The following is a 12,111-nucleotide window of genomic DNA, read 5'->3' as shown; positions in this document are numbered from 1 at the left end:
AACCTATTATAGAACATCAAATCTAGTTATGTTGTAGTTGAATAAAGAAGACTACCAACCAAACTTTTATATTGAGTCATGTTTGCCTTTGCATTGCCATTAACTTTGGACACCACAAGAAATTTTGAAATTACAAACGACCAAAATCCGTGGGTAATCCAAAAAATCAATGGGTAACACTTCATTTACGACGGATTACAGACGGACAATAATCCATCGGTAACTTTCCGACGGAATTACGAATTTTATCCATGGGTAATTACTCACAGATTTTACCCATGGAATTACCCACGAAAAAAATCTATAGGTATTAATAATATTTTTAAAAAATCATTTCAAAATTATATTAAATAACATCCTTATTTAGTGCAACATCCCTCATATCTGACCTTCTAGCAACTCTACTCCAAGACACTTCACGCAACTCCTTGTTAGTTAGAACCCTTCACCAACTAGAACCTTCCATGGGTAATTGTTTTTAAGATATTCGTCCGCTTTTAGGATCAAACCCCACGAATTAACACAAGACTTTTCAAAGTGCCTTGTCGTCACTTGCACATTTTTCTGAAAAACTTCCTAAAAGGTCACCCATCCTTAAATTATTTCATGTCAGACACGCTTAATTGTGAAGTTCTTAAGGAATAAGCTACCAAAGAATAGATGCATCTCATTGATATAAATAGTACAAATTAATTCTTTTAAGTCATACTTAACTATACAATCTCATACTTGTACAATCTTTAGATCCCTCTCATTCCAGTATATTTCACAAATTACAATATAATATAATACTATAATTTGTATCTAAATTAAAAAATATTAATATTTTAGTCTGTGTATTTCACAAGTTATATTTTTATTATATATAATTAAAATTTATAATAAATTATATATAAAAATAAATATTATAGTTAAATCAATAAATCATATTTAAAATTTGTATAAATATATATTAAATGAAAATTAGTAACTAATTAAAGAATAATTAATTTCTATATATAAAACACAAATGTCTTTCTTGTGCCATAGTGATTTTAGAGACTTTTCTTTAACTAGAAGAATTTTATATATTTTTAAAATTTTTTTTATCTAATTTAGTTTTTATTTATCGTTATTACTAATAAATTAATTTTATTATTTTTAACATAAATTATTAATAAAAAATAATTACTCACAGATTTATCCGTCGATAATTACCCACGGATACATTCGTAGGTAATTCTGTGGGTAATTATCTACTTTAAATTTTATTTATCATAATTACTTATAAATTTATTTTATTATTTTTAACATAAATTATTAATAAAAAAATAATTACCCACGGATTTATCTGTGGGTAATTACCCACAAATTTATTCATCGGTAATTACCCATGGATTTATCTGTCGGTAAATACACACAGATACATCCGTGGGTAAATTCGTCGATAATTATCTAATTTAATTTTTATTTATCATAATTACTTATGAATTAATTTTATTATTATTAAAATAAATTATTAATAAAAAAGTTACTCACGGATACATTCGTCGGTAATAATGTCGGTAATTTCGTGGGTATTATTGATAATATTTTTTAAAAATCATTTTAAAATTATATTAAATAATAATCTTATTTTATTAAAAATAATGTAGTTCAAAATTGGTAAAATTATTATAAATGTTAAGAAATTATCTTTTCATTTTAGACTATCATGCATCAATATCATTTCACTAATTATATATTTCTCAATTTAAATAAAATTTTGTAGTGGAGAGCTTTTCATTAACAATAAGTGAAGCTAAATAGGATTACAATTCTCCAATTTGAATTTTTAGTAAGTCATTCGTATACTTTCTCTATAAAAGGAAAATTCCACCATCAACCTCCAACATGCTCTTTTTGAAATCTTCAATTTCATCAACATCCTACAACCAAAAAATCATCAACATAAAAGTGAAACCACAATTTTATATGCATTTCCACAATCTTTCACATAAAGAGTTGGCTCACTTTAGCTCCTCTTGAAATCATTCGCAAAAAATAAGAATCAATTCCCTGGTACCAACTCTTGAAGCCTGTTTCAACCCATACAAGATTTTATGAAGAGTATAAACTTTTTCTTCATGACCTGCAACAATAAAATTAGTAGGATGTTAATTAAGCATAAATTTCTTCTTGTAATACTTCATTTAAAAATGCATATTTAACATCCAAGTGAAAGACTTTCCATCCATAATCAGCTCCAGCCATTTGAGAATATCCCTTTACAACAAGCTTTAATTTGTGCTTGTGGATGGAACCATCAAGATTTAATTTTGTTTTATAAATCTATTTGACACCAATAACATGTTTGTCCTTGGGCCTTGAAATAAGCTTCCAAGTATTATTTTTTCTAATCATGGTCAATTATTCCTTCATTGCATCATTCCATTCCTTTTACATGAAAGCCTCTTAGAAAAAAGGCTCAGTCATAACAAACTTGCATTTTTCATAAATTTTAGCCTAAGATTTGAATTTTAGAACCAAAGAAACAAATTTAACAATCTGATTTTCATTTTCATTTACATCTTGTTCCCAATCATTTGATGTATTGGAAATGGTATTTTTTATTCAGCCACTTCTGGCTCTCAGTGAGTATTCTTTGACAAGCCCCTCCGGGCTTTAGAAGTATTCTTTTCCTAGCCTCTTTAGGCTTTACAAATAATAGATGTACAGTCAGGTTTGAGTGTTTAGGTTACTCTCACAGAGAGGATACATATATGATCTACACTCACTAAGGTTTGTTCCTAAGATGTACATGTTTGGAACTCCTTAGTTTACAGAGAGAATTACACTAAGGTACATCCGACTCTACTTACTCTGTCTCTGATTTTTTTTATGGGCTAGATATCATTCCTTTTCTAGCTTGAACAATTTCGGGCCAAACAGTCAACCTCTTAAGGTTTGATGTTGAGACCTATATATAGTCTTGTGAAATTTGTCCATTGCAAGTGTCCGTTGAAGCAAACATAGTCGTTCATGACCCTTTCGATCTTGTCATTTAATGCTCAGATTCTTGCATTAAATGTTGCTTCTTGTAATAGACCTTGCGTGAAGTGTTCTTTGTCTTGGTAGCAGCAGTGTCTAAGTTTAGCAAAGACCTAGGAATCTTTTTGTCCTTTTCTGGTCTCATAGCTGTGTAGTTTTGTCCTTGTTTGAAAAAATAATGTACTTTTTCTGACACATGCATGCTTCTAGTTTTGCGCTTGATTTTCTCTTTTCCTATTTTCTTCTTACAATTCAGATGACTTCGTGCGTTTTCCTGTGAGTGTGGACGATGTTCAAATTGTCTTTTTGAGGCTTGATTCCTCAGGTGATTGCGTGACAATTTTCGTCTGCGTCTGGTAGTCTATATGTAGTTCAAACTTCGACCTTTTTCTAAACATTTTTCATTAACATATTGACTTTTCTTTTCGTCTAGTCATCCTTGTATATTGTCAGACTTTCTATTTCTTCTGGAGTTTCTTTTTGGTCGTTGACCATCTTGCGTCTGAGTCTTTATGTTTTGCCTTAGATTGTGCTTGATGCGCTATCTTCTTGTTCTTGTTGGATGTGCTTATGTTGGCCTTTCATCTTGTAACGTCTGATGCTTATGCCTCTTCGCCATTTTACCTGTTCTTATATTTTTCTGAAATACTAACACACTTGTTAGAGATAACAATATATATTATATTTGTCTCACTCAAAACCTTTTTGGGAATTTCTTCGTATGACTTAACAAATAATACCCATAACAAACATGTCCCTCACCATACCATGAGTTTGCAAAAATTTCAATGCACTCATATTAAACAAAATTATCATGTTTGGAAATGAAAGTTGATTCATTCGCTTGATTCAAATTGATTGGAAGGTTATTATCACACGTTTCAACCTTAATAACTTCAAAATCATTTGGATCCAATATGATATAAGCATTGTTTTTAAATGAAAGAGAATATTCTCACTTCATTAATTAAGAAACACTTAGCAAATTCTGATCCAAATTAGGAATAAATAAAACATCATGAATAAATTTAGGACCTTTGCTAGTATGAACAATAATTGCAGCTCTCCCTTCAGCTTGTACAATATCTCCATTTTTAAGCTTAACTTTGGTTTGGACAACCTTATCCAAAGAAGTAAAGATACTTGAATCCCTAATCATATGATTGGTGCACCTACTATCAACATACCATACATCCTCTGAACCTAAACTACTGGTTTGAGTAGCCATAAATGTAGCACTATGGAAATACCGAGCTATTTGATAGATATATTCTATATATATATATGTGTGTGTGTGTATGTATGCATGTATGTATATGTTATTTATATGGATTTGGATTGGATTATGGAGATGTGGATTTGAAATGTATTTACCTTTGTGCATGTTGTATGTTGATGTGGTTTTGATTAGTTGTTTAAGCATGGTAGTGATTTTATAGTATGAGATGAGAGGTTGATCTTTTGAGAGGTTATATAGGCATGTGTGTGCATGAAATTAGTGAATGATGCATTGTACACCATTATACTGAACTGGTACTAAGAGGGAAGAAGACTGATCACCTTCCTTCTCATCTTGGTTAAGTGAAGTATTATGGCATGCAACTCATTATTCCAAGCATATTTGAAAGTGATGTTTGTTTGTGTGTTAATACATGTCGCATTTCATATGGTGGTGAGTTGTGCGTATTGCATGGAAAAGAATAAGATGGGTAGGAGATTGAAGGATAGGAAAATAAGATAAATCTAATCTTTCTAAGTGAATTTGAGGTTGTTTTAGAGCTTAGGGAGTTAAAATACTTCAAGAAATAGGATATTTGAGGTGAATAGGTGCTAAGGGTGAAATTTGGAAATTTTGGAAAATGGCTATATATAGGGACTTAGGACCGGAGGGTCTCATTTGTCAGACAGGGACAATTCTAGAGAGAGAAAGTAGAGAGAGGGGCTCTGGTCCGGAGGGAAGCTGAGGTCACATTTGGGAAGCTTATCAAGCCAGGATCAATCTTCACAACTGGAGTTTTAGGAGATTTGGCCTCTAAAGCCTTGAAAAGTGAGATTGAAGCTTGAGTTGAGATTTGAGGGTTTGGTCTAGATCTTGCATTTCTGAAGTTTCTGAGGTAAGGGTAGTACTTATAAGACTTAATCTGGTATGTATGGGTTTGAAATATCACATTGATTTCATGTTTTACGCATGATTGAGGTTGAATTGAGGGGAAAGGGTTTTGGTTAGGGTCTTCATGATTTCCATGGTATAATGGTTAATACTTGATTTTATTGCTTAAAATGTTGTTTTTGGATGTTGTTTATGCTTTATAATGGTTCAAAATCATGTAATTTGGATTGGATTCATGATTGGAAGGAATTTTTTAGGTTTTCGAGGGTTTCTGGTAGCGATTGCGCCGGGCGCAGTTCTTCGTGCCGGGCTTGAATTCATCAGAGACCATCATTGCCAAATCACGCCGGGCTCGAGTCTAGTAGCGCCGGGCGCAATTTAAAAACCGAGGTCTCTGTTTGAGTTTTGCGCTGGGCGGAATATTAGTGCGCCGGGCGTGAGTATGTTTGTAGACCCCTAAAATTGTCCGGGTCGGAAATAAGACTCAAAGACTCCCGAAGACCGAAGGAAAGTCAGCCGAAAGGACTCCTAGAAGACCCTAGGATGATTCTTTGTAGGTCTAGAAGTCTTAGAGTAGCTTAGAATAAGGGTGTGCGAGGATTGGAGCTCAATACGCCCTCCCAGAGGTTCAGTACGGCCGTACTGAGCCATTTGAACTGCAATACGGCCGTAGTGAACTCAATACGGCCGTACTGAAGTTTTTGAACTTCAGTACGACCGTACCAAATTCAATACGGCCGTACTGTAGTTCAAAAACTCAGTACGGGCCGTATTGACCTCCCAGGCCGTATTGCGCCTCAATCCTATAAATAGGACGTCATTGGCACGTCCTTCCACACTTTTTACACATTCCTCAACCCTCCTGCTGAGTATTCTTGGGTTTTTGAGCTATTCTCTGCCCTAGATATCTCTCCGGGAGCCGATCCGACGAAGTTCTTGAGTCATGAGCCATTAGCTTGAGATTCGAACAAGTCGAAGGGAAATCTCTTTGATTTCCATAGTAAAAATTATCTTTAGGGGAAAGGAGCGAGCGGACGTGTAGTGGGAAGGAGCGCCAAAAAGCCTCCTAAACTTCGTTTTGAATATATAAAAGCCCGCTTCGAAGGTTTCTTTCTAAATCCTTTCTTTTACTGCTCTTATTTATTGCTTTTTGATTGTTGCATTACACGTTTAAAGCTTTCATCATGTAAATATTATACTTATAATCGTTTCTAATAAATAGGGATAATTTAGTAACTTTACACTATTATTTATGAAATAATCCGTCATAGGGAACTCGAAAGGGGCGTTGTGGGGTGCTAACACCTTCCTCACACGTAACCGACTCCCTTACCCAACTCTGGTTGTAATGGCCAAAGTTGATTTGCGAAAATCAATTGCCTTATATCTTTTTCCAATGTTTTGAGTAAAACATTGGTGGCGACTCCAAGAACCCCTTCTTTTTACGAAAACCGCTAATCTATGGAGGGTCCCGTTTGGGATTAACATAGGTTGGTGAGAATCATTTAATAAATATTGTTAGTTCGATGAGGTCTCAGTTTGAGAATAAGTCGCTCTAACAATCCATCATTTTTCAAAACTCAAAAAGAGTCCAACCATCGTCGCGAATGCCAAGGTCCGTTTTGGCGGGTGGCGACAATGTTGATTTTGAAGTCTTCATGAAAGTTGTAGCCTTGGATGTTAGCTTTCCAATGGCATTGGAATCACCCAAAAAGGAGGTCTAGAACTCCAGATATGATTGTTTTAGTGAACAGGGGTCAAGCTGCCAGCATTGGTTATAGCTGTTACGGTTTTTAGCATTTTCAACAAAGTAAATGATGGAATTAGGACTTGATGTCTTCATATGAGTTGTAGGAAATCTTCTTATCTTTCATATGAGATAAGTATGAGCATGATAGGAGTAGTATAACTCTTAATATGCTATTTTATGTGAAGATTGTCATTTCATAAAAGGGTAATTTGGATTAAGTTGATAGTTGTTTTGGGTGTTTAATTAATTATGTTGTTATATTGAGTAATTTGGCATGGTTATGGAAACGTTGTATGTAATTATGGAATATGCTATATGTGTTTGGTTTGGAAAGCTAATAGGACTTAGAGGAGTAAGGGTATGGTATGGATTGGGAGATCTCTTGGTGAGATCAGGATATAATCTTTGGGAAAATATGGAATTTGGGAGTCCCATTGTGAGGATTCCAATATGGAACTTTTCCAAAGATTATATAATAAACCACTTCTGTAATACCCATTTTATTATTATGGCATTTTCGTAAATTTTCAAAGGTATAGGGGTATTTTTGTAATCTTATTATTGGATGGCATTTTAGTAATTATCGGTGGCATTTTCGTAATTTTATTAAAATTTTTGGGGTATTTTCGGATTTTGGAACGGGCTGTTCCAAAAGCGGAACGGGCCGTTCCAAAAGAGAAAAATATGTGTTCTGGGTTTGTGCAGAACAGGACCGGAACGGGCCGTTCTCCAAAGGAGAACGGGCCGTTCTGCTTGGAGAACGGGGCGTTTCCCTTGCAGAACGGGCCGTTCTGATTGGAGAACGGGGCGTTCTCCTTGCAGAACGGGCCGTTCCAAAAGGAGAACGGGCCGTTCTGCTGGGTTTCGAAACGGGCCGTTCCGGGGCCGTTCCAGTCGAAAATTTTACGTTGTTCTGAAGGATTCAGAACGGCCGTTCCGTTTTCGGAACGGGCCGTTCTGGGTTAGGTGGCGAAAATTTCTATAAATAGGGGCTAGGGGTTGAAGGAAATTCATAACTTGAAGAGTGAAGTTTTAGAGAGAAAGAAGAGAGAGAAAGGGAGAAAGAGAGAGGAAAGAGGAGAGAGAGAAAGAAGAATCCAGTAGAGGGGGTTCTGCCAAGGGAGAGAAAAGAGGAGGGAGAAGAGGAGATTCTGCCCGAGTTTCGGTTCTTGTTTAAGGAGAGAGGTGGAGGTTCTGCCCGAGTTTCAGTTCAGGTTTATACAAGTAAGGGTGGCATTTATAAAATTAATCTAGTATGCTAAGTAAGGGTAGTGCTTATAAAATTAATCTAGTATATATGAGCATGATAGGAATAGTATAATTTTAATATGCTATTTTATGTGGAGATTTTCATTTCATATAGTATAATTTGGATCAATTGATGGTTGTTTTGGATATTTATATTATTATTATATTGACAAATTGGCATGGTTATGGTTATGTTTAATTATGGAATATGCTGTGTATGTGGTTTGGAAAAGTAAATAGGACTTAAAGGAGTAAGGTTATGGTATGGATTAGATCTCTTGGTGAGATCAGGATATAATCTTTGGAAAAATATGAAATTGGGAATCCCATGGTGAGGATTCCAATGTGGAACTTTTCCAAAGGTTATATGATAAACCACTTCAGATGTTAGGTGGATTCTGAAGTACTCCTTTAAGTATTCTATTTGCTACCGGTATGGGGGCCAGGCCGAGTCATACCGATGGATGAAGTGGCCATGATCACCAGGGTTACGTGACGACGTAATTCCAGCTGTATATTTCCATGAGAGGTCAGGTGTGATTCCTGGGTTGCTGATATGTTTCAGCGTGCGTGTCAACACTTGGTGGATGGTGTTGAGGCCAACATTGTGAGGATATGTTGGTGTGAGATCATGGAATAATTATACAGTGGTGTGACTTTGTTTCTGGATGTGGAATATGTATACAAATGGTGTGGATTGTATGCATTGGATTTTAGATTTGATTTATATTTGGCATGGAAATAACTATTTATAAGGTTTATTTCCTTGGTGCGGATATATATATATTATGGATAAATATCTGTTTAATGATATTTCATTTTATCGTACTATGGTTGGTTTATATGTGCTAACCCTTGCATTTTTCCATGTGGTTTGGACTGTGATGATCTCACTATGTGGGGGAGCAGATCAGGTATGAGGCTTTGGGTTAGCAATGAGTCTTTTGGATAGCTACTTTGAGAAGTGGCTAGGTTTAGAGCTTGACCAGCACCTAGGGTGTCTTATTTTAATGTTTTCATGACATTGTAATTATATTATCTTTTGGATTACTGTATAACTTTACTAAGGATGATGACTCTGCTATAGCAGATTATATTATATATTTTGGAAACAATTTATATGTTATTGTATAATTACACTCTAGCGTAGCTGGCTTTTGCTCTATTTTCTTTATTTTATATATTTTATTTTGGTTGGTTATTGATGTAACGGCCTAGGGTGGGTCGTTACAACTTCAGATGCTAGGTGGATTCTGAAGTACTCCTCTAAGTATTCTATTTGCTACTGGTATGGGTCTAGGCCGAGTCATACCGATGGATGAGGTGGCCCCACCAGGGTTACGTGACGACGTAATCCAACTGTATATTTTCCATGAGAGGTTAGGCGTGGGACATGGGTTGCTGACATGTTTCACCGTATCAGCACTTGGTTTGGATGGTGTTGAGGCCAACATTTGGTTTGGATGTGTCGGTTACATCATGGATTATACAGTGGTATGACTTTGTTTTGGATGTGGAATATGTATACATATGGTATGGATTGTATACATTGGTTATGGATTCTTTATTATCATAAAATATGTATGCATTGGCATGGATGTGTATACATTAGATTCTGGATTGGTTTATATTTGGCATGGAAATAACTGTTTATAATGTTGTCATTTCTTTGGTATGGATACATACTGTTTATGGATATCTAATTTAATGATATTTCATTTTATTATACTATGGTTGGTTTTATACGTGCTAACCCTTATATTTCCATGATGTGGACTGTGATGATCTCACTATGTGGGGGAGTAGATCAGGTGTGATGTTTCGGGATAGCAAGGAGTCTTTTTGGGTAGCTGCTTTGAGAAGTGGCTAGGCTTAGAGCTTGACCAGCACCTAGGGTGTCTTATTTTGATGTCTTCATGAAATTGTAATTATATTATCTTTTTGGATTACTGTATAATCTTACTGAGAATATTGACTCTGCTATAAAATATGTTATTATATATTATTTTATTTTGGTTGGTTTTGCATGTGACGGCCTAGGGTGGGTCGTTACAATAAACAAGTGATTTTCACCTTGAACTTGCTTATCAGTGAAGTTAAGTTGAAGTGCATGTTGTGGTTGAGATTGGTTCTGCTTGAATCTACAGTATCTTTCTTTGTGTCCTCAATTCTTGCAATTGTTACATTGGTTTTAAGGTTTTCCTTTATACCAATAATCTTTTGATAAGTGATTTATTCTTTTGCATGAAAAACAAGGAGGAAAATGGTTGTTTACTACAAATTCACTACTCCCATCCACCTTGCTTTTCCCCTTTTGGTCACCACCTACTTTATAATTATGTTTCTTTTGATTTTTCTAACCAAGTTGCTTCCCTTTATGTCTTGCCTGAAATACATCTTTAGTTACATCATCCATTCTCATGAAAAATCTTTGCTCATGAGCTTGCAATAATTTATTAACCATTTTGAAAATGGTTAGTTTCTTAAGATCACATGATTCTTCAATGGCAACAACTTTGGATTCAAATTTTACGGGATTGATTAGCATTTTTTTTACTACCCTGTGGTCATGGACAACCTCACCATACAACCTCATTTAGTTCACCAAGTGAGACAACTTGTACTCCTTGACCAATTCATTTTCCTTCATTTCCAACATGTCAAACTCCTTTTTAAGAGTCAATAGATTGATAGACCTTACCCTTTCATCCACATATCTTTCATTCAGCTCATCTCATATTTGTTTTGTTGTTTCAAGATGTATAATGCTTGTAAGAACATCATCTGTCAAAGCTAAATGTAGACATGAAACAATATTCTCCTTCTTCAAAGTCTCTTCCTTATGTTGCTTCATTTGAACTGTGGTAGGATTACCCCTTAATGGTGGAACTTGCTTACCTTGATCCACATACTGTCATAAGTCAAAAGACTTATGATCTCATTTTGAAAATTCATAGATGATAGTTTTCCCTAAAAAAAATTGAGGAACAACAAGCACATCATTGTTGCTAGAAGCCATTTTGTTGCTCATAAGTGTTTAATCTTTCCTCTCAATTTTTTTTCAGACCCATAGCCTATAATAAGAACAATACTTTAGATACCACTGGTAGGACATGCACTGGACAGTGAAACCATAAAACATAAAATTTATAAAATAGAGAAAAGGAAGGTGATGGGACATGGTGATTTCATATTTGCTGAATAATCATACTATTTTGCATGTTTGTCATTTGTATATAAGGAAAATACATAAAAAAAAAGGATAACTATACATCATACTCATATATGTTGTCAGCAAAACATATGTCCTCACAATTATTAAGTATGTAAATTTGCCCAAGCAAAAGCCAAGTAAAAGTTTTATGAGTTTAACAAAATTGAGCACTTAACATCAAATTAGAATTTTGTGCCATGTACTTGAAAACTCTACTTTGAAATGATTTGTAGTCTTTAAATTCTGTTTTGGCACAAGTTACTATCATACGTTTTGTGTTCTACTTAAATTTTAGTTTGACAAGCCTTGACTAATATTTCATGTAGTTTAAAGGTACCAGTTTTTATCAAGTCTCAGAACATAAACCATGTTCTTGTCTTCATTTTCTTATTAAAATTGTATGACAATTCTTTTTCTCATATTCCACTTTGATTTTTCTCATTTATCTCATTTGCTAGTTATAGATGCATGGCCGTTTTCCACTTATCCTTTTATAGTTCAGTGTTGTGGGTTTGTTTGAACACATTGCTCCCATTTTAAAGCCTTAATTGGTTGCGGCATGAGTTTGATATATTGTAACACCCAACTTTTATTTTATTATTATTATTATATTATTAAAGGTATTTTTCGTAAATTTATTAAAGTTATAAGGGTATTTCTGGGTGTCGGAACGGGCCATTCCAAATGCGGAACGGGCCGTTCCAAAAGAGGGGATATGTTGTTTTTCAAAGACCCAGAACGGGCCTGGAACGGGCCGTTCTGGAAGCAGAACGGGTCGTT

The sequence above is a fragment of the Cajanus cajan genome, chromosome 4 (assembly GCF_000230855.2).
Source record: "Cajanus cajan strain Asha chromosome 4, NIPB_CcT2T_4, whole genome shotgun sequence".
In the NCBI taxonomy this organism is placed as follows: domain Eukaryota; kingdom Viridiplantae; phylum Streptophyta; class Magnoliopsida; order Fabales; family Fabaceae; genus Cajanus; species Cajanus cajan.
This window is presented reverse-complemented; position numbering follows the sequence as displayed.